We start from the raw sequence: 24,478 nt of genomic DNA on the forward strand, positions 1-24,478 counted from the left end.
TACAAGAACTACAGCAACGCGCTTTACAGCTGTTTTAAGTATCACCTATAGACCTTTCTTGGAAATGCCAGCGCCACCTGTGGCACCCAAGGGGCGTCTACCGTTCTTGACGCGAGAGCGTTAAGGGCCCCGGCGTGTCGGAGAAAATCTGAGCGCCGGCGTCGGCGGAGTAGTTGTCCGCGAGCGACAATTGTGGTATATATTTAGGTGTGTGTATATGCCACGCCTAGCTATATGACATACTGCCACACCATTCTATCACTGAATTTGCTCAGATCTTGTCTTACATTCGTGACAAACTTGTTCCTCGAAATTTTGAGAATGGCAGCCCACAGACAAATGTCATGAAACAAAACACGGACATCGCATGCCTTTTATGTTAAATGTTCTCAGACTTAATTAATAGAAGCGCGAAATAATAACAGAAACGTCAAAATGACGTAATTTTCTGGCGCGGCTGTGGCGTACCTTCCGGAATCGGCCCACGTAAGAGGTCGCGTTTCTGCCAGAAAGCTCGCCTTTGTGCTTAGCGTTCGCTGCCAGTGTTCCCCGTTAAGCACTAGGATTGCATAAGCTGCAGTTGCCGGGAAGCGTGAGAAGCAGTCGGGAATCTGTGAGTGCTGCCGCGTTCCACTCTTAAAGGCGAAGCTTAAGCGCCCTCCAAGTTTTTGCACTTGCGGCATAAAATGTTTTTTGGCCACCGAGCATCTGGGAGGGTGTGGACCATACTACCGCACTGCACCGTCAGTGGAGGAAATAAAAAAAAACAGGGAACACTCGCTACGATCCGGCGTCTCATATCCTACTTTGTGGCATCCGTGATTTGACTTGCGGCATAGAACGATTCGGGGTACATAGAACCCGGACGCCAACGAGCATGCGATGCGTATGCTCCTCCAAAATCTGAAGGCCCATTCATGTGCATCTGAATGGCTTTATATCATCCCCGAAAAGTGCAGAACAGACATCTTTGCAGTACGCTGGTTTGCTTTACACGAACTGTGTGTACAAATGAAGACCTAAGCGTGAGACAAGCACTTCGCAACGGCAGGCCGTCTATCTGACAGCCGTCGATATACGGCCAGCATGCCTAGCTCGCTGGACGCTTCAGCAGCGTCCGACGGCGCTTGCAATCTGTATACCTGGGGATAGATAGCTTGTTTTTTTTATTTTTTGCCAGCGCGATTAACGTTCATACAGTTACGACGAGCGTAAATGAGTACAAGTAGCCTTTATGACACCATCGGTGCGAAGATCAAACGTGCAAGCTAGCGATCCCGCCTTGCTAAATGCGGCCTTATCGGCGTGATGCTGCCTGCCTGTGAAATGCCCTCGTACTGCGGTTCCCGATGTAACCAGTGGCTATATAATTGCGAGTTGCTTTGCAGAATAGGCGCACTTTAGACATAACCTTGCTCTGTTAGTTGCTATTTCGTTTGATGTCGCTGTGAGCGATCGGACCGGCGAGGCACCAAGGCGTTGGCGGCGCCGCCTCTGTGGCAGGCACCTTCACACGCCATCCGCGCCGTGACGCAATACGGCCGTCCGGTCGATCCGGCCGTCGTACAATATCTGGACAGTTGTAGAGCGTCGAATACGACGCCCTATGCTGTCGGGACTAGTTGGAGACTCCTGGTGCGTGGCTACTGGTACAAGACGGACGCCTGATCGTATACCATGTGTCCCGTACGTTTGCTCTCACAATACGCGCGATGACAATTCTTTGTATCCGTAAACTAGTGTTCGACGCAATAACCCCAGAAAAATCGTGGCTGGGGCTTAACGATGCCACGAAACCCATGCGGCCAGTTGAACGGTAGGGTTGAAGGCCTGTAAGTGTGTCAAAACAGTGTGTCGGCGTGACAATAAAGCGGCTTTGAGTCGCAGTACATATAGGCGACCGGAGAACTGAATTGTGAGATTTCTTGAAGAAAGGAACTCGCGCGTTATAATATGGGCTTACATAAGCGAGACACATTAAGGAAAAGCTTTAGCTCGGGTACTCCTATCTAAATACATGTAAAAGGAGAATTCGTTTTTCTCGACAAACACTCTATCAAACTTGACGAGGTTTGTTGCATTTAAAAGAAAAATTTTAAATCTAGTGAATGTTGGTTTCAAATCTTTGAGTTAGGTCGTCAATTTTTAATAAAAAATTGGCAAAAATCAAAACTTTTCAAAAAACGAAACTGCAAGTCTACAACTCTGTAACTCAACAACGAAAAATGATAACACAGTTCTGGGAATTGCATCTAATAGTACATCTAAAGCGGACAAAATTCATATGTTACACATGAATATAGAAAAATTTATTAATATGCAAATACAGCTTTTGCAGAACCCTTGTAAACAACGTAACGATTTCACGTAAGATTTAAAATGACATATCGAATTTGTCCGCATTGAATGATCTAATGGATGCTGTTTACAGAACCGCGACATCTGTTCTTGATGCAGAGCTATGAATTTGTAAACTTCGGGCTTCTATTTTTCTTCATATGGTTGAATATTTGAAAATCTTTTTAATAAAATTCAAGCCATAAATCAAAATTCCAGGGGTTATCTCAGAAAAACGTTTTTGCGTTTTACATATATTTGAATAGGCCGCGTCGGAGTTGAGCCCGAGCTAAAGCTCCCTCTTAATGTAGAAACCCTTGTGAAAACCGTCACCCAAAGGAAAGTTGTGTTGCCAATCCGGTGATATGACAACATTATGCGAACACGCCAAAATTCCGCGCCGACGTGCTATGAAACGTTCCACGTGCCGCGCCCGGTAAAACAGGAAACTCATTCTATATAGCAATGGGCGTCACAGCACTGGAAGACACGGACAATGGCGAGACAGCAGGGCGAGTGCTAACTTTCGACTGAGCGTTTACTTCCAGAAAAACGCCGTGTACTTGTGGGCCCGCACTCCGAAAAGGCCCATTCGCCGCACATGAAAACCAGCCGCTTCCAGGAACGCAAATTCACGTGCATTCAAAGCAACTGAGGGGGAACTGAAGCAGTCATTAGCGCTCTTCGCTATCAAAGCAGCTTGAACAATTTCTCGCGTAACTTTACCTGCACCTTTCTATACAAAACAGAACACTTCTCAAACACGGGTTCACACCCACAATCACCGCAATGTGCGCACACACACACATGACCATCCCGGTATCGGTTCAATTTTTGGTTATGTTCTTTTGACCTATCATTCCCTTCCCGCACGATAACGGAAGGCGGTATATCACATTCTTCACGCATGACACAAGAAGGGGCCGATGATTCTTTTTACAACCTACGCGTTTTTTGGCAAACAGATCTGGGGCACTAAATAACCTGAACAATTTCTGAGCAGCGGAAAATATTACGTCTACTTTAACCTTTCGTCCAAGTTTCCTTAGGACTTGTGAAAGGTTATGCAAATACGGCACAACCACCTTTTTCATATTGTCTCGACTGCTCATGCGCGCACCATTCTGTTTCTTTAGCTTCTTCAACAAACTTTCTGCTACTGAAATAAGTACATGGTCAGGGTAACCTCCGTCCGGTAGACGCTCTTTCTGTAAGTCAAAGCTTTACGCATTTTGTGGAGGCTTGATTTCCAGAGTGCATTCTCAAAACACAGGTTAGCGATTGCTCATTTAGCTTGCTTAGAACGACATGAATAAAGCAGAAGCAGCATCTTACTGTCATGAGCTAGCAAACCGGAGACGGATATCTGGTTAACCTCCCTGCCTTTCCTCTTCATTCTCTCTCTCTCTCTCTCGAACAAAAAAATTCTCAAGTCTGAAAACTGGATGGTATTATTGACCGATATTTCATGTGTTATCACCACACTTTCAAGACATCGAGAAAAAATGTAAACTACATCATTTACAGAATGCATGGAATCAAACAGGGCTATAGGTAATCATCAACACATCTAACGATTTTGTTGATCTTCGCTTCAGACATACAAGCTTCTATGACCTTGTCATAATGGATCAAGAAAATATCACCAAGTATGGGTGCCAGGCACGACCCGTTGCTAGCCCTCCCCCCCCCCCTCTTTTGAGGATAGATATCTCCATCGCATTACAGGTAGGTGGAATTCACGTAAGAAGTCATAAGAACCCACTCGCTGAAACGCCTGTCTTAGTTTGAAGCCCTATTACTTCAAAAAGATCAATGCATTCTTCAACACAAGTGAGAAGAGGGCTTTGCGGCAGGGAGTAATACAAGTCATTTACGTCAATAGAGCAGGCTGATATGCTCTTGTCACAATTCGTTCTGAGGAACTGCACCGCCTCAGTCGAGCTTCTTGCGATAAACGGATGGTCGATGTTAAACAAGCGTAATGTACTCTGAAGAAAACCGGCAACCGCTTTCTGCCAATTGCCACTCTCTGACGCAGTCACTCTGAAAGGTCATCCTGGTTTCTGGGTTTTCACAGAAAACGACTTTTAAGTGAAAGTCCTCACTTTTGTCCGAACACTTTCCTAGCCGAGCTAGGTTGAGGCAAGAGCACAATTTTTCCCTCTGCCTTTAATTTCTTTAGTGAAACCCCCTCCCACCTTTTCATTACGGAAGATACCGCTTCAAAAGCTGTCGATGCAGACTAAACCTCAAAGAGGACACGCAGCGGAAATGCGCGAATCCAGTGAGGTGGAGTGAATACACGCGCTTTGTTTACACGCACTTGCAAGCTGGTCGCAGCGCTTGCTATATATATATATATATATATATATATATATATATATATATATATATATATATATATATATATATATATAAGGCAACACAGTAAAACTTACACTACATGTTCGGACAGCTCGCATCCGAGCACTTCATGCATGTGTCACCGCGTGTGCTGTCAGTATTGACAAAGTGATTAAAAGAGGAGAAAGGGGCGTCCTGCGTTGCCGCAACTATGCGGCAGGTCACGCGACAAGTGGACGACGGAGCGCTCTCCTTCAAGATTCCCCGATGACGTCGCTACGGCCGCTTGGTGGCGCGCGCCACGTTCCAATATGGTCTACCATCACACATCCGTCAGCAAAACGTTGTAACAATAGCAATGACGCGTAAACATGCCGAGCACAAGCAGCGCCAACGGCCGCCTCGAGGAAGCTGTTGTAACCACAGTAGGGGCGCGATGGCCTTCGAGCCACGAACCTTCGCCATGACGCCATGGCCATTACGCCATGCCCGATCGAGTACGCCCGTCCACTAGCTAGGCAGGGTTGGCAAACACGACGTGCCGGCTTCTGCCGCTATTGGGTGCCATTCTACCGCACCGTGGCTAAGGGAAATGTGGCGTCCAGAGCCACGAAAACTCGATTTGACGGTCACTGTCATTTTGAAGTATTCTGTAACCGATATCTTTTGTTTGAGTGCGTTAATTATCACGATTTGACATGCTATGAAGAGGTATAAAGATTAAATTATGGGGTTTTACGTGCCAAAACCATTTTCTGATTATGAGGCACGCCGCAGTGGAGGACTCCGGAAATTTTGACCACACACTAAACATTTTAACACCCTTAAGGGTGTAAATCAGTTTGTCGCCAGACGAACACCCTCAGGGTGCTGTTGACTACACCCTACAGTTGGGGTGCCATTATAGCACCCTAGAGGAAGGGTGTCCAGCAAAATAAATTTAGGGTGTAGGGGTGCAAGTCCATATTAACACCCATCTATGTGGGTGTTGGAAGGGTGTACACCCTTTTATTTCTAGTGTGTATGGAAGGCAGGTTCGGCAGTACACGCCTTCAATTACTACTATGTACAGCGATCCACGCGTAACTTTCGCGTGTGTCCGAAGGTTCAAGTTCGGCTACCAAACGCACCGTCGAACAGCCGGCCTTGAAGCTTCGATGGGCACACACACACCTATACGAGTGGATCACATTGCATATTAGTAATTCACGGTGTATATTGCAAAATCTGTCTTCGCTGCACAAATACAACCTAGCAAATGTTACTTTTGAGAATGTATATCAACACCAACGGTTATCACGATTTCCAGATCCACATAACATGCAACACAGACTGGTACGATATATGCTGCATTTTCAAGAAAAATGTAAATATATTTATTGCATGCTGCAATACAGAGTACAAGATATACATAAATCACAGGAAATATAAACATGCACAATCACCAAACACATCGGTAAGTACAAGAACATGTACATTTCCCACAAAGGTATCTAAAATATATGTATTGATCAAATCTGTTATTAGAGAAAAAACTATGTATAGCGGCACTGAAAGAGCCTGAGTTGACCTCGCAGTGTTTCGGGCCACATAAAGGAATAAATTTTCAGTATGAGGCTCAATGAACGAAAATTCAAGTTTTGATGCCTTGAAAAAAAAAGGGATATTGCAAAGGTGAATTAGAGAAGCAATTGAAATGCAGAGCAAACGCACAAGACACCTGTTATTTTGTAAGCTAATGTAATCGCAAAGCATTATGAAAAGTTTGGAAAGCCAATATAAGCATAACTGGCGAACATTTTTCGGACTGAAACAATACTTTCCAAGCGTAGACGTGCTTTAAGTGAGGCTTAAGCCAGCAGCATTATTGCTAATTTTCTCTAACAAGATTACTTGAGCACGAAAAATATGTAGAATTTTTTAGTGCCTACATAGTTTGTCCTCTTTTGTGAAACGAGAGTTCTCTGTGATAAAGGTGCTGTGTAGCAGATTTTCTAACTACAATTCCAGTTTCTATAAATTTTTGTCTTGCAACCCGAAGGCACTGGTACATATACAATATGTAGTTTGAAAATAGGTTCTTTTCTTACTATAAATCAAGAGTGAATATTCCACATTTACTATTGTGTGGGTGCAAAGTGCAGGAGAAGGCCTGATAAAAGCAAACCACTGTTGAGTAAACGATTTTGCTGAGCACGAAAGGTGGACAGTGTTTTAAAATACATAGTAAATTTCTAAGTTATTTGCACTTAGATGCAATAATACAAGATTAGGGCTTGCTGTAGCATGTGAGTATGCAAATTGGCAAATATGGTTTAATAAATTAGCCATACTCTGGTTACTAAAAGAACACAGGCAGTCATGTAAAAGTTCAAGTTAAATATCACACTGTTAACATTTGTCAGCAAATGGTCGTATCACACATTATAAATATATTGAAAAAGGTGCTTTCTTGGGATAGTTGGCCATTAATGAGAAAAAATTACGTACAGCGTGAATTACAAGGACTGCGAGAGACGACACACTGCTCTGACTTCCAATAATATTTTATTGCGTTGCCACATTGTGTGTATGTATACAAGAGCGGGCATGCGCAGAAAATGAGTCACAAGGGGCGTCTAACAGCAAGTCATTGTACTAAGCACGTGGTCGCCTGAAAAAAAATTTAATTTCTATCTCATGAAATGCAATACTTCACTAGGGTCAGCGTGATAGAGGGGGCACTAACGCACACACTACCCAGTTTTCTGGTCAAATTTGCTTCTATAATTTCCTGGATGACTTGTGTCTCGCTAAAACTTCCGTATCTTCAAAGAGGGGCACGCAGCCAGTTCCAGGGCAATGGATGCCGAAGTGGCCTTGAACAATGTTATGGACGTTATAGTGCACTCTTAAACGATCATTTAGGCACCCGCCTGTCCGTCCAACGTATTTACTGCCTCAAAATAGGGGAATATGGTAAACCAAATTCGTTGCACATATCGCAAAACGTTTTCTGTGCCCGACAGAGCAAGAACTCTGACGCGATTCAGGCGCGTTTACACACTTACAGAGCTTTGCCAGCCTTTCCGGGGTTGAGAAAAGGACTGATTCCTGGAGGTTGCCGAATATTTTTTAGCCTATCGGAGACATCATGCACATACGGTGGCACTGCGAACCGATGTCTTTCAACCAGCTGGTTTCTTGACTGAGCAGGCTCATCACGGTTTGTGCCCCTCAGAAGCTGTTCCACTATGGCTGAAATTAAGGCCAAAGGGTAGTCAACCCTAGAAAGGCGATCAGCCTGTGCAGCAAGACTTAAGTTGCATCTGAGGCTGTTAAGGATGCAAAACTTTTAATACCTCATTTAACAAGGTTTGAGTGTGCAGAGTTAAAGGGCAAGAGTGACTTCTTACTTCTCGGTTCGAAGCACCAGCCTCAGATCTACAAAGCGCGAGGAATCATCAATGGGGACCTCATGCGTTAGTTGTAGAGGCTTTCTTAAACGTCTCCAAGACTCCCGAAGCTGCAGGCTCGAAAAAGCGTGATCAGTGCAATCAATAAATACCAGGTAGTCATTTACAAACCTGCACACTTTGACAGGAGATGCATCTAGGTGACCTTCAATATCGAAATCATGAGCTAGATAAATATCACATAGTTGCGGCGTGAGGCATGATCCTATACAAACACCATTTATTTGTATATTGTGAAGGATCATGCTTGGCGCCGCCACTGATATTTATCTAGCTAATCATGATTGAAACATTCAAGGTCACCTGGATGCGTCTCACGTTGTCAAAGTGTGCAGGTTTGTGGACGAATACCCGGTATTTATTGATTGCACTGATCACGCTTGAGCCTGCTGCTTTGGGAGACTTGGAGATCTTTAAGAGCTGCAGCCTCTAGAACTAACAAATGAGGTCCCCATTAATGATTCTTTGCGCTTTCTAGGTCTCAGGCAGTGCCTTGAGAACAAACAGGTGTGCTAGTGCTTTGAACCGAGAAGTAAGAAGTCACTCTTGCCCTTTAACTCTGCATATTCAAAGCTTGTTAAACGAGGTATTGTGAAGTTTTGCCTCGCTAACAGCCTCCATAAATCTTGCTCACATGAAATGCAAGGTAGTATAGCTGCACTGGTTGATCACCTTTCTTGGGTTGGCTACCCTTTGGCCTTAATTTCAGCCATAGCAGAACAGCTTCTGAAGGGCACAAAACGTGATGAGCACGGTCAAGGAACCAGCCGGTTAAAAGACACAGGTTCGCAGTGCTACCGTATGTGCATGATGTCTCCGATAGGCTAAAAAAGATTCGGCAAGCTCCAGGAATCCCAGTCCTTTACTCAGCCCCGGAAAAGCTGGCAAAGCTCTGTAAGCATGTAAATGCGCCTAAATCGCATCAGAGTTCTTGCTCTGTCCGGCACAGAAAAGATTTTGCGATATGTGCACCAAATGTGGTTTACCATATTCCCGTTTTGAGGCAGTAAATACGTTGGACGGACAGGCAGGTGCCTAAATGATTGTTTAAGAGAGCACTATAACGTCCATAACACTGGTCAAGGCCACTTGGGCATACATTGCCGGGACTGCTGCTGCATGCCCCTCTTTGAAGATACGCAAGTTCTAGCGAGACACAGCTCACCCGGTACATTATTGAAGCTGATTGCACCAGGAAATCGGGTAGTGTGTGCGTTAGTTCCCCCTCTATCACGCTGACCCCTAGTGAAGTCTTGTATCTCCACAGATAGATATTGTGATTTTTCTTTTCGTGACCGTGTTCTTAGTACATTGACTTGCTGTTAGAACACCCCTTGTGACTGCCTTTCATTTTCTGCGTCCCCCCCCATGACCCCTCGTGTATAAACACACTATGTGGCAACGCAATAAAATATTCTTGGAAGTCAGCGCAGTGTATGTCATCTCTCGCAGTCCTTGTCCTTCCCACTGTACATCATTTTTTATACTGCACAGTGAATATTAATTGATTCAAAATTAGAAAAATATAGTACACATCTGAGCTGCAAAAATGCAATTGATGCAGCAAATGACGTTTAGCTTTCCAAAAGAAAAAAATGTTCACGGTTAACGACGAGGTGTAGGGACTCCATTCTCTGAGCATCTTGACCAATAAATGCAGCGCATGGCATTGCTGGAATCTTGCGTCCTGCATTAGCAAAATAAGAAGAGAATTATGAGAGTTCAGTCTGCAATTACACATGTAGAATGTGGAAAATTTGATAAGGCAACAAGCTCCTGAAAGTAACAAACTTAATTAATGTGACTGGGAACAATGCACAGCTCAGGCAACTGGGCAAGACAGGTGAAAGGTAGGAGAAATATTTATTTTGCAAATTTAGGAATTGCATTTACTGTGAACACTAAACCACTATGTCACTTTGAATACAAGGCACATACAGCAGCAAAAGCAAATAAATTTACAGTAGCCTTTTCACCATAGAAAATAAAAGTGAATTAAATTTAATGACACTACCAATGACATCTCTCAACAGACATTTGTCCAAGAGTGTGTATGTGACCTTAATATAAATTGACATGAAATCTGCAATATATCTTTACATTACACTTTATAAGTGCTGCAGCTGAGAACCTTAAGGGATATGGCACATTAAGAGTGACATCCATAAGACTTAAAGAATGGCTGTTTTTACACAACATTATTACACTAGGAGACAGAGTAGTTTTACAGAGTGCACACAAAATGAAAATGAGGGAACCCCCACTGGCATTCTCATTTGCCCTGCAATACCTGCATCCAGCCCAACAATCTCCAACTCTCCAATGCAATTTATTAGACCATTTCTGTATACTGAAATTTATTGTGTATTTCTTATTTACTAATTTAGGAAGAACTGACATTTCGGCATACTTTGAAAATTTAGCACGTGTTAATTATTTTCCTTACAGCAGGCCCCTTTCTTTCAATGGGTTAGCTTGGCGATATGGTGACAAGTAGTATTCCCAAAGATCATAAGTTTAAATAAACTTATGATCCTTCGTTATGCTCCCACTTTTTACTTCATGCTCTAAACTGTGACACCCCTCCTAGGCAGTTTATGTTATTCTGCGAATACATACATGGTCCTTCTATATGTAGCCTCTCAACTAGAGCCTGAAATTTCTCGTCTCCTAAAGAAATCATCTTTACCACCCGAAATATATTGCACGGTTACCCCTCATTGGGGGAAGGAGGGATTGTATATAAGTGTTCATATTCAATGAACCTCAGAGCCACAACCATTTCTCATCCTGTGTTGCCACTACCCGCATGAGTCGCTATAATTGTAAATTGGCTACCCACCCTCTCCCGCCTAAAAGTACATTTTTCCACATGGAAAATCACCACAGCATTGCATTTGATTGAATGAGCCCTCCTGTGCACGTTTTTTTTTCTCGTCTTGTAATGGCTAGGTTCAACATGGTCAAGTTATCTGAAAACTGCCAAGCCCCAACCAATATTTTGTGTAGTTTCAAAATTATGAAACATTCATTTTTCAAGACTTGTCGCAAATTAAGCATGAGGCAGATTTTCATGATGCAAATGAGGAAAGGTTGTGCTTAGTGACAATGATCGGCCTACTATATCCTGCAAAACTGTGAAATGACATATGCTTGCAATATTCATGAGCAGCTAGCTCAGTACAAGAAATAGGCGCAATGCCTGCGGAAATGTTTTTTAACACCCATGAGAGTTCCTAGTTTCTTGTAATTTCTTCAAATCGCTTGCAGTCTAGATTGCAATCCGGCGCATTTTGATATTGTATTTGAAATAAAAACAGCTCAAATTTTAAGGTTTTGAGAATTATACGGGATTAAATTAAAGGTAGCAGAGTAATGCAACGAGCAAATGACAAGCTCATTGCATGGAGTAAAGAAATATTCCCTTCCTGCAAAAACATTGGTAGCAGGAAGGTCATACGAAATTAGCACAGAATGCACAATAAAGAATATCATGCTGGAATGCTCCAGTCTGTGAATATTCTTGCACAAAGAAAATCCTCATTATGAAAGGCCATCAAGAAAATGCAAGTGTATGCTTTGGATCAGCAGTCATACCTGCAGTATGCAGTACAATCGGCAATATTTAAAAACAAACACAACTGCACATAATATCAAGCTTAGGCCGCCAAGGAGCCGCAGCGTTTTAAATTATAACTTGACTTACTATATTAAACTTCACACCTATATCTACTTACAATGTTGTCTTCCCAACTGCTTCCTAGAAGACATCAACCATCTATCTGCCTGAAGGCGAATGCAAGTGGCTTGCTCTTGATGGAGGGCACCAAGGCTGGGCATTGTGAAATTGCTGCTATCATCTGCATGACCTGCGAGAAACAACGCTCTAAGTTCAAGATAAACAAATGCTATTAGAATGAAAGACAAGATCACTGGCAATGAGCCTCGTTTTGATTTGCACGAGAAAAGCAAAAAATATGGACTTTGTGCTGCTTACTGAAAAATAAGCAAGCTTCCTTCCAGATGTTGCAGTCATGCATTAACATTGTCACACAGCTGCACGTTTGTATGCTCATATGCTGCTGTCGCTACTCTGCCAGCATGCTTTGCATCGCTTATTATTTCAAGTTATATTGATCATTGTGTTTTCTTCCCAATTTTCGGCAAATAGCACCAGCAAAGTAGCTCACTTACACACACACTCCCTTGTGAGGAGCGAATTCACATACACGCACGCATGCATGCACGCGCGCGCACACACACACACGCACACAAAACAAACACACAAGCCTCTACCACATAAGCAGCTTCCCACGCTTGACACACTGCATTTTTTTATCCTTTGACACTCCTACTGCTAAGGCATAAAAAAGCCTTCGTGTGACCAACCCCAAACTCCTCAACCTACACTTCCAGCTTAAACACTTTCTCGAGAGCCAGGACAAGCCTTGCAGCTTCCCCAGTTCTCCAAACTGTAGTTACGAATTTCAATAGGGCTATAGGCGACAGCTCTCGAAGGGCATGTAAACTACCAGGAGACACCTAAAGCTTGCATATGATACCTCTAAAGCACAACAACAACACTCAAAATTTTCAAAATTCATTAGAGCTCCTGAGGACAATTGCTATATACGTAGGACGTCTCGAATAACCTGCTGTTCACAATTTCAGCGGTTGTCTGTATCAACGGAAATGTGGGCTAATGGGAAATTCACGTCTTTAAGATCAGAATTAGTGTAATGGTGAAACACACTACCAGATTTCTTAATCATTTATTTATGCTCTGGATGTGACGTTCCCTTTAGAATAACAATCAAGGATATCAATTCATCAGGGCAGAGGAGGGAAAAAGGAGGAAGCGTATACCTGACGCCTTCCCACTGATCCTCCTGAGAAACGGCGCCTTATACAGCAGTTGTCCAGGTTGGCTTGAAACCAAACTCGGGTTTCAGGCGGCAACACTCGCTGCACCAAATTGGAAGAGCTTTATTGCGAGTAAAACTCTACCGGCCTTATGCAATACACATGCACGCACACAAAACGCACTCGCGCGCACACAAATATACGCACTCTCAAAGCGCAGACACAAAAGCACGCACGCGCACATTGATAAACACAAACAAGCACACATACATGCAGGCAGCCGCACTATCACGTGCACGCACACACAGTGACCCACACAGAAACAAGCTCACAAAACACGTACGCACTAGACACACGCAAGCACGCCGGCCCATACAAACCGGCATGTACGCGCGCGCGCGCGCGCTCACACACACACACACACACACACACACAAAGCGAGCTGAGCGCACGGACACACACGAATCGAGCCGAGCGCGAGCACGCACACACGCACAGACAAAACGAGCCGAAAACACGCTAAAGGCGACCGGCAAGCAGCAACAGCAGCAGCAGCACGCGACCGCATCAGGGAGAACCAATACCGCGCCAGTTCTTTCGAAAGGTGGCAAAGTCAGTCGTCCTTTTTCTACGCGACGCAAAAGTGGTCGACCACATTACAAGAAGCCACGCTGAACGCACAAAAGAATCACATCTACGAACGTTTAAGCGCTGAGAAACAAAGCGTAACTATGCAGGCGCACCGCGCCCGATATAAGACGGGGCGCGATCGAGGTAGTTAACTTGCCCTACTAGGAGTGCAGCTGCTCTTGCTCTTACATTAGTGAATTATGCTACGAGATCACAGTAAGAAACTTCTAGAGCGAACAAGAACATTTAACCCACCAAAGAAATCCCAAATAAATGGGCACTTGCCTGAAAATTCCCATTATGGCAGTACTACCGACCGCCGACACAGGGCGCATTGCAACTGCTCGTCTCAGCGTCCGTGGATCCATCTTCCAGTGCGTACGAACGCTTTGCTTTGAAGTGGAGCACGAGTAATACACAAAGCACGGGCCACACCTTTTTCTACGCCGCGCACAAAACTAATCACACGTGTAAAATTATTTCACACAGCGCGAGACGCGAACGCATTTCATGTAGCGAGAGAATGCAATAATGGCGTAGCTTCCGCCTTCCCGTCCTGCCGCGCGCCGAAGTGACGGCATGTGACTGTACAGCGTCCTCCCGTCACTTCCGGTCGCTTTTCATTGGGCAGGGGGCGGCCGCGCAAATTGAACGTTTATTCTGACAGGTTTGCTTGCTCGCATGGCCGCCTGTTTGCTGCTGCTTCGTTCTGGTCTCCAACTAGAGCGGTGAGGCGGGTAGTTGTTACTACGTTTTGTGCCGAGCATTTTTTTTTGAGGGGGGGGGGGGGGCGCAGTCTGTGCTGCATGACTGAGGGTACAGTACACAAATCGGGACCGTGAGCGAGACGACCGGCGCTCCTCTGCTGGTGCGATTAGATTATTTGCAGCGTCCGAACGAAGCAACCTTGCGAGGTCACAGTGTAGTTACAGCGATATCCTGGCTCGATAAAGACCCTCACATCTTGGTAGTGCGACAGCGACGCGTGAGCATTCATGAGGCGACTGAAGAATGTGTTTGTAAGAGCGTATGCTGTGGATAAGCAATTACAGCTTAGACGAGACCAGCCCCTAATATATAGGCTGAGCCTTACAAACTGTGTCCGAGGATGCGCTTAGAAAGCAGACCAGTAGCTTAGTAAAACTCTGAATAACTTAGGCAACGTACGGGGAGATTCGGATTTGAGAACTTCCAGCGTGATCTCGCCGCTATAAATGTCTTCGTTATGGCTTCACCAAGCAAATTGTGCGTTGATGCTATTGTACAGCAGAGACTCGTCAAACAGCACGTCCCTGTTTGTTCAGCAATGTATCCACACAGCTTCTTTAATTTCGCCACTTTTTGTTGGGCTTTTAAGGACACCGAAACATTCGTGCAGAATTGTGCAAGTTGCTCGCGCGTTTTCATTCTGCTATTGCAGTTTGTCTTAGAAGTGTTTAATTGCATGATAATATAATTGTGAGCACGAAATATAGTGATAATTAAATTGTAAGTGAAAGTGCGTACATTTTCTCAGTGATACATTTTGGAGTGGCCGTCATGCCAGTAACATCAGAATCCTAGAAAAAGATCGACAGTCACTTAGGAATGCGAAAACTTAATGACTTCATGGATGTACAATTGCAATTATCACGTGACCGTGATACGCACTACATTGTCACGTGTCCTTTACAATTCTACCTTCATCTGCCGCAATCCACCTTGCTACAGTTTGTACGAACCTTAACCGAATTTATTCCACCTTAATACACATTATTTACCCATAATTGCTCATAATTAACGTTGTTCTATTTACTACCTTCTGTATCACTACTGACGTCATACAAGACCCTGATGATGTCACATTTTATTGCTTTATTATACATACTTTCAAGGCCTAGTAGATACAACAGAAAGAAGGGGTGAAAGTATACAATATTGCAGTGCAGGGCAAGGATAGAAAATCAAACTGTAAGACACTTTGAACAGCGATGTTGAATTAGTGGTGTCACAAATTGAGACTGGAGGCGGAAAGGCGGTTCCATTCAGTGGCTGTTCTTGGCAAAAAGGAAGAATGGCACATGAATTTTGTGTTGATGGTCCATGTGAGACGAGATATAACTTGGTGGGGTGAAAATATTTTCTTTAAGAGAAGGGTTAAAGTACCATATTCTGTGAAATATACAGAGACGAAGGTACCTACGACGTAACCAAAGGTCAGGTTGACCTAGTGTTCTTTTCATGGACGTGATGCTAGAATGACGTGAATAATTTGAGAGAATAAAAGGGCGGCACGGTTCTGAATGCTTTCAAGGCAAATGACAAGATTGGCATGAGCAGGGTCCCGTATGGATGGTTGTTGCGGAGAACGCCATCTTTCCTACCTGAAAGGCCATAAAATGCTTTCGCATTAAAAATGCAATACATACACACCTTGCTCAATGCGTGGACGTGTACACGTTACTTAGGTTTATGCATCAATGCTTTCAACGCCCTTCAGTCGTTGATATAACACCCTTCTTCTAGCAAAGTCGCACCTTATGTGTGGTATACACCCTTATGATAGGGTGTTTTGACCTAAAAGGGTGCTAAAAGGGTGTGGACGTGGGTGTAAATGCAGAAAGCACCCCCCTTAACACCCATAAGGGTGTAAAATGTTTAGTGTGTACCTGGGGTTCTCTAACGTTCACTTAAATCTACGTACACGGGTGTTTTCGCATTTTGCCCCTATCGAAATGCGGCCGCCGTGGCCGGGATTCAATCCCACGACCTTGTGCTCAGCAGCTCAACACCTTAGCCACTGAGCAACCACGGCGGTATGAAGAGGTCTAGAACAAGAACGGTGGCCATAACAAAAAATTGTTGCAGGGCCTTTTTAAGCACTTGAACCGCCGCAATGTAATCTTTAATTTTTTAAATAAGTAAATTCGGGGTGTTACGTGCCAAAACCGCGATTGGTTGTTGCGAGCTTGTTTTGGTATAATTTTAACCAGCTCAGGCTCTTTAACGCGAATCTAAATCTACGCACACGATCATTATTCCATTTCGCCGCCATCGATATGCGTTTACCGTAGCCAGGATCGCACTCCTAACCTCGAGCTTGGCAGTGCTGCGACATAGACGCTAAACTACCGCGACGGGTAGCCATAATATTAAAGGCAATGCCACGGACGGGCTTCTCAGTTACATTTTTTTTTTCGCTACTTCAATTGTCGCTGAAAAGTACTCCTCGTGACACCAGAGAACGAGATCATCGTATTGCGCTTACTGCTCACACCGCGTTCTGTTACCGCGGTCTCGCGAAAGAGAAGAAAAGAACATTTCAGATGCTTTTTTTCCTGTAACTGGTGACTATATATATGTCATGGTTGCGTCTCCTTGTTTACACGGAAAAGACAACCATTTATTAGTTTCATAGAGATATTGAGCCACTCCCAAACGCCGCTCCACAATTACGGCTGATATGTAGAGCTGCCTCTCCTTTTTTTTTTTCGCTGCGTTTTCGGCTGCCAGCTTCCGTTTCTGAGATTTCTTCGCGGCAGCGCGAGCGATTGCGAGGCGCGCAATTTTCGCCGAGACGCCGCTCTCTCTCTCGCTCTCTCTCTGTTTTTTTTTCTCTCTCTCTCTGTCTCTCTCTCTCCCTCCCTCTTTCACACTTTCTCTCTGCCGCGCGAGTTGCGTTTCGGTGTGTCGCCCAGTTCTCACGCAATCCCATTTCGCGGCACACAGACACAGTCGTCCATCAACCGCATGCGACTCAAAGCCCTCCATCGCTTTTTAGTTAGCCGCTTCCGGAGAGAGCCCAATGAATGCTCCGTACAAACTGCCGAAAATACCTGTGGTTTTTCTTTTTCGGCAAAGCTATTAGTACATAGCCCGCGCGCCGCTCTGCGCGAGAGCGAATGTACGGGGAGTGTCAACTTACACTCTAATGGAAAGGGGAGTGCGAGAAACTCCTTTTGCGAAAGTGATTTTTCCAAATTTCATTCCATATATTTAGAAGTGCTCGTTTGCCCTATCCGGATGAATTACAAACACACTGAGTGGACAGAAGTAAAGTTTGTTTTAACGAAAGTTAATCAAAGACGTAAAGCTACCTATGATGGCGAGCGGCTACTCCTTTTCATGTAACGGCAATTATAATAAGAACATTGTAATATGAGACTGAACGTCACGAGTGCAGAAAAGTAAGAGCGGAGTCGTACGTAAATGATTAAACGAAGTTCACATGTACACGCTGGAACGTACAAAAAAACGAGCGACGAGGCTAAGTTGCCCCGTACACCACAACCAGTTGCGACACGTACGCGTATTACGAATCCCGAGCACGTACAGGAGGTCGCGATGCGGCCCAATTGAATAAGCGTATATCACATGTGCACTTTATTCATCTGTGCATAAGTGAGTTTTCTGTATTGCATCTTCAAGTACAAGAACACTGGAAAACGACGTTAGATATGTCCCTCCGTGCAATTAACTTGGATTATACGGCTTTTAGTGCGCATCTAATTGGAGTAAAATTGTACCAGCAGTACAAAGTTCACGCACTAAACGTTTATCAAATAAAATGTTGGCGTTGATTGCTGAGTTCTGGTAATTTGTTAATTGCTCGAGTCGGGCTCGTGCTTAAGCAAGTGAGCTTAGGAACACAAACTTATGAAGAAGCTAGAAGGCTCCTGTAAACTTTCAACTAAACATATCATGTTGTTGCAACCGCGTGGATACGCAACTACCACATCACTTCGAACACTAGCCGCCAGCGGCTGGTACTCACATTCGTGAAATTAAAAAAAATATAGTGATTTTAATAGCGAAAGTCGATAAGAAGATCATGTCAACCTAGCCAAACTTAACTACCTTTTCACGCATGCGGAACTACGGCGCTCGTTACAGCTATTACATAGAAAAATTTGTTCCGGTACTGAAGCCCCAGAAGAGCTTTTTAGATGTTTCTGAACGCCACAATTTCCCATGAGGACTGAATGCTACTACCGCAGATTATGATGAAAAATGCGATTTCCTTATTCATGTGAAGAAAACGTCCCCGTAGTAATTACGAATTCGAATTTTTATTAGGTATTTTGGTGCCTTAAAAATTTTTTTATGAATTTTAGTCCAGTGGTTATCTTGTCTCCTAAATCGAACATTTAAGTATATCTGCACCATCAACACCCTTAAAAAAATTACACCCTTTGGGGCTTATCTTGTCCCACAGCAACAATCGTCATCCGTCTTGCCCGCGTTTCCTTTCTTTAACGCTGCGAACCCTGTATACTTCCCAGTCCCGAACGCTCGTGCGTTATCAGTGTGACACAGCATTCTCAACAGGAAAGTAGCGAGCGCCGAGTTTCCAAGAAAGCAAACGCGAGCAATGCAGATGACGATCATTGCTGTGGGACAAATATACACCCCAAAGGTTGCAACAGTTTTAAGAGTGAAAATAAAAGAAAGCATTTCAAGTGGAGAAAGCAATTTGATGAGACATGTACAGATGGAAGTGAGAAGAAGAAAGCTTCTTTTTTTTATTTTCTCGCTTGACTTACTGGTTTTGACGCTTAAAAACACTTTTGACGCCCCCCCCCCAAAAAAATACAGGTTTTACTAAAATGAGATGATCATTGCAAACTTAGTGCCATGGAAACTGAAGTAAGCATGAAGAGGTGACCATTGTTTCTCCAATGGCAGCACGACATTTGTTTTCTAATGTGCGCGATATTACAAGCGTGATTGAGAGGAAAGTACCAAGCGTCTCTTATCGCGGAAGTTCTTGAACCACTCATTGAATTTTTTCTTTCCCAGAGCTTTCACGTGGCCACAATAACGATTACATACACTAAACAGCCGCAGAGTGTTCCTGTAGCACACTGCGTAGAGAAAGCGCCTCGAACGTGAACTGGATGTACTCGAACGACATCGCATGACTTCCCTTGCCGAAGTGTTGGGTCAGATTCGACGAAAAGCTCAGCGTCTCAACGCAGGGGGGGGGGGCACTTGGTCAATTCTTTTAAAACAAAGACATACAAGACATGTATCGTGTACACAACGCCGCGCGTTTCTATCGTTTTTTTTTTTAATTGGCGCGTGTACGTTGAGTACACGCGCGGGCTTCCAACGCGCGGGCTTCCAACATCTGGAGATTCGGTTTCAACGGCAACCTTTCATGGACGGCGTCTATACCATTCTGCGGCTGCATTTTCTTCGTCTTTTTTTTTTAAAGTTCTCCCAACTCTGGGCTCAATGGCTGTGGTGTTGTGTTGTCGAGAACGAGGTTGCAGGCTTGATTCCCGGCGGTTGCTTTCCCATAGTGGCGGAATGAAAAAACGCTTGCGCATCATGCTTCAGATGCACGTTAAAGAACTCCAGGGGGATCCCGATAAATCGATAGGCTTTCACAGGCAAAGCCATTTGTAGCCCATTTTGCATTTTCGGGTCCGTATACTGCACAAATTTATTTTTCGTGTTAGTATGTCGTGCAGCACAGTACTTTTACTTAATAAACAAGTGAAATTGGTAGCCGTTGATTGTACACGGGGGCCGAGAACACTCCTCTGTTTCTCATCAAGTTGTAATTAAAGTAGCAACGTCATCAAAATATTTATCAAGTCTGCCATTTCGCCTGCGGCTATTAAACAACACAGAGTGTCCCTTAGATGCTACGCAGCTGCTTTAGTGTTTCCAGGGCGCCGAAACATCAGCAGCCATATATTAATTTGACCTTTATTTTCGCTCCAAGTACGCGTGCTCAACTGACAAGGCCCTCCGATACGGCGCCTTTTTTGAGCGATATAATGGTGCCCAAATCAGCCCCCTCCAAACAAAGACAGACTTAGTGAAAGGAGGTACGTGAAAACGCGCCCAGGGATGAGAGACTAAGGACTGGCCAACCTGAAAACTATGAGCGTTAACTCGTGGACAGCGCGCGTCTGAAGCCGCTGCAGCAGTACCTGTGTGAAGTGAGGCTGCGTCTCGAGATATAATTTCATCCTCACAAAATCGTCGCTCATCCGGAAAATAAGGAAAGAACATTAAAAGATACAGCATATCCAACGAGTTGGAATTTATGTATAGCATTGCTTTGTATGAGTGCATCAACAGTCCAAACACGAGTGCATTCACACACACCTGCGCACACACACAGACACCTACAAGCGCGGATGCCCACAAATTATACCGGGCCTTTTGTTAAGCGGAGTTGCTGATTACTCGCGAGTACGACGGATGCCTTGAGGCCATCATGGTTTCAGAGGCAGCATGCACATACGTGCGTAACGCAATCCGGATCCATTAGATCCGCAAGAAGCGTTTACTTCCTCACCACCGTGCAGCAGCCGATGCGCGAAGGCGAGCTTTCTGGTTCTTTTTCTTTTCCTCGCACGGCCAGCGCCGTCGCGGTCGCGGATGCGCAGAGCCGTGCGCCTACTGGTGGTGGTGATTGGTTCGCCTGTTGGCCCCTGTGATTGGTTAGCCGATTCGACAAGGGAACAGCCAGGCCGCTGTCAGGGTGACGAAACACGGCAGGGTTCGCAAAGAAAAACTTCGAAAAACAAGATGAATGGGCAAGCTAATGGGGAGATATAGTGGTAGGGTACCCAAAGCTGTATGACGCATTCGGTCGGGTGTGCAAACAAATGCACAGGGCGAACCAAGAAATTTAATAATCCCGGAGTTTTACGTGCCCAAGCCACGATCTCATCATAAGACACACCCTAGAGGGCGACTGCGGATTAACTTAGACCCCTTCAGGTTCTTTAACGCGCACTCCATGCAAGGGCGTTTTTGCATTCGCCCCCATAACCCGCCGTGGCTGCTCAGTGTCTATTGTGTTAGGCTGCTGAGCACAACGTCGCGGGATCGAATCCCGGCCACGGCGGCCGCATTTCGATGGGGGCGAAATGCGAAAACACCCGTGGTCTTAGATTTAGGTGCACGTTAAAGAACCCGAGGTGGTCGAAATTTCCGGAGTCCTCCGCCACGGTGTGCATCATAATCATAAAGTTATTTTGGAACGTAATACCCCAAAATTTAATTTTTAATTCGCCCCCATAAAACCACGGCCGGGAATTGATCTCGCGAACTCGCGCTTAGCAGCGCAACGCCTAAGCCAGCAAGCAACCAGGGCGGGTATACAAAGAAGCGTGTGGACTTGCAGTAGCTAAAGTCACTTAGAAATTCTATTTGTGTATCTTCCTTATGTCCGCCCCCCTACCCGCTTTTATTGACAGGAAAAAAAGGGGGGGGGAAATAGGGGCAACCTTGAAACGAGTAGTGAAATGTTGAGCAATATCATAATTTGTTTTTATGTAAATGCTAGTTTACAGGTCATCGTCTAGTTTGGCGAATCATGAGTGAGCTGGCTCTTCTATGAGTCATACAAGACATAGTAGTTATGTTGGCGCAAATCACCTGGCCTGTGCACACGCGAAACCAGCAGTACCCTTTCTGAAATGCCTTGGCATAATGACGTTATGTTTCATTGGCGCCAATTGCATTCAGGCTTCGTTTCTAGTTACCACGGTTATTATAGGCTTAGGGCATTATCGAGAAGGCTTGCCCGATATATATGAGAATTTTCCAAAGAGCTATCATCAATGCCGCAAGTTTATTTTGAACCCATTCACAGAAATAAGGTGCGTTCCGTTCACCTTTGACGCGCCACCACTTCCCTTTGCAATGCTATATCTCCTGACACCGAGGTAAGACTCCTACATTCAGAATTTCCCGCGATGACAAACAGTTACACTTATACCACTGCGTTCAAGAAATCAAAGGACTTAATCAGCGACAACGGGTAGCTATTCGTTGGAAAATGGTATGATGTGTCCACAAAACTTGCTTCGTATTTGGCTGACCAACCGATGCTTCTCGTAGGGGCCCATCACAGTGTTCTAGAAACTGTTGCGGTGCCTCAGATTTTCTCGTCGCAAGTTGTGGTGGGGATCATGTTCTGGCATGCTTCGGGAGGACACCGCGAGGAACTTCATCCGTGCAGAAGCAGTCCACAGGCGAAAACGCGCCGGCACAAAAATTAGAAACGCACACAAAAGCCTTACGTTGAGGAATTACTGTGTAACCCTGCAGCTGATCGAATATTTCGCAAATTCATGCAAACCAATATTATCGAGTACCTAAATTTATGTTTAGTGATTTGAATTCACGCATTGCGACGAGATTCTTTATAACAACAGATTGATTGATTGATTGATTGATTGATTGATGATTGATTGATTGATTGATTGATTGATTGATTGATTGATTGAGTGATTGATTGATTGATTGATTGATGAGAGGGAAGCATGCTGACAGCACCATTACTGTCTAGCTGGCAGTTGACACCTGAATAGCAAAATGCTGTAAAGACATACGTTTCCAGGTGCAATTAACGCAAGTTTAACGTAAGAGGGAAATAAACGTAGGAAGGGAAGACCAGATGTGTGCGTTCATGGTGAGCTATTTCGGAGAATCCTTTTAGGTTGCGCGGTGTTTGCTCTGTCACGTCGGGAAGGACGACGCAATGCGTCACTTGTTTTTGTCTATGCGAGGAATGCATTCTTGGTGTGACAATGATAATCAACTTCGTTGGCATCCGGCCACTGACATTTGCAAACTTTACGAATTGCCTATCATGGTAGCTCGTCAGCTGGAGCGCTCGCCTTCTGAACTTGAGGTCGCAAGCTCGATTCCCGGCCAGGGCCAGTGAATTCCCAAGAATATGGAACGCAAAACGCCTTGTGTAAATTGGCTTCACGTTAAACAATTCGTAGTTGACACAAAAGTAAGGGGCCCTCCAATAAGGCGCTTCCGACAGCCGACAGCCTCTGTGTTGCTCGCACCAACAAATCAACTCTGCGAGCAGCCTCACGCTTTTTCATTTCTTGTTCTAGCAATTTTAATAATAATAATAATAATAATAATAATAATAATAATAATAATAATAATAATAATAATAATAATAATAATAATAATAATAATAATAATAATAATAATAATAATAATAATAACTATGATGATGATGATGGTGGTGGTGTTTATTTAACGTGCCCATGAACAGCCCTATGGTCTGAGTGCCTGCACATGCATGCATTAAAAACCAAACACAAAGACACTGCAGGATAATGTAATTGCCGCAAGTTGCCATCTAAAAAGAAGACTTTTGCTCACTGGCGTTATCATAACGTCATCTATCAAGAAGATAACTGCGCAATATATTTACAATTGACAAGTCGACACCAAAGTGCGTAAGCTTCAGTGAGTGACCGACTAGATCAAAAGCCTTGCTGAGGTCACAGTAAATGGTGTCAACTTGCCCCCTTTGAAATACCGGCGCGGAGGTGTGTGTGATGAAACTTGCGAGATCTGTGATAGTGGAGTGGCCGGTGAGAAATCCATGGTGATTCAGAAACAGTGAGTTCTTCACAGTAAAGGACAATATGTTGTGAAGAACACGTTCAGAAATCTTATATGTGGCACAGAAAAGAGAAATCCGGCGATAAATTTGAGGAATCGGTTTTACAAGAAGACGTAAATACAAGAAAAACACGAGCAATTTTTCGCACTTGAGGGAAGGTGGAAGTATTCAGAGCAATAATAAACGTAGATGTCAATACTAAAGCAAACATACTGCCGTAAGCTTCTATAATTGTGGAGGTGATGCGATCAAGGCCGCAGTATACAAAATGTTTCGAGCGTCTAAAGCATTTGCCGATGAGATTTTCATCAAACAACACAGCTCTAGATGTAGGAACCGTCGTGTGCTGCTGACTGACTCCAGCTTTAAAACGTGAAGCTATATATAAGGACGCGAAATGGGCAGCGAAACAATCCAGGACTGCTTGGACTTTTACTCCTCTAGAGTCGAGATGGCGAAAAGA

General features: G+C 44.4%; 1 protein-coding gene and 1 long non-coding RNA gene across 3 annotated transcripts in view; one reads left to right on the top strand and one right to left on the bottom strand.

Annotated features, from left to right (window-relative positions):
- LOC142572982 (coiled-coil domain-containing protein AGAP005037) overlaps positions 1–24,478 on the top strand; it is a 591,568-nt gene that overhangs the window by 17,192 nt on the left and 549,898 nt on the right. The window lies entirely within an intron of this gene.
- Positions 9,540–13,113, bottom strand: LOC142571096 (uncharacterized). The gene is made up of 3 exons (XR_012825750.1): positions 13,005–13,113; positions 11,876–12,007; positions 9,540–9,825 (listed from the first exon to the last, which is right to left on the bottom strand). It is a non-coding gene; the product is annotated as an uncharacterized LOC142571096 (long non-coding RNA).

This window comes from Dermacentor variabilis, chromosome 2 (genome assembly GCF_050947875.1).
Source record: "Dermacentor variabilis isolate Ectoservices chromosome 2, ASM5094787v1, whole genome shotgun sequence".
Taxonomy (NCBI): domain Eukaryota; kingdom Metazoa; phylum Arthropoda; class Arachnida; order Ixodida; family Ixodidae; genus Dermacentor; species Dermacentor variabilis.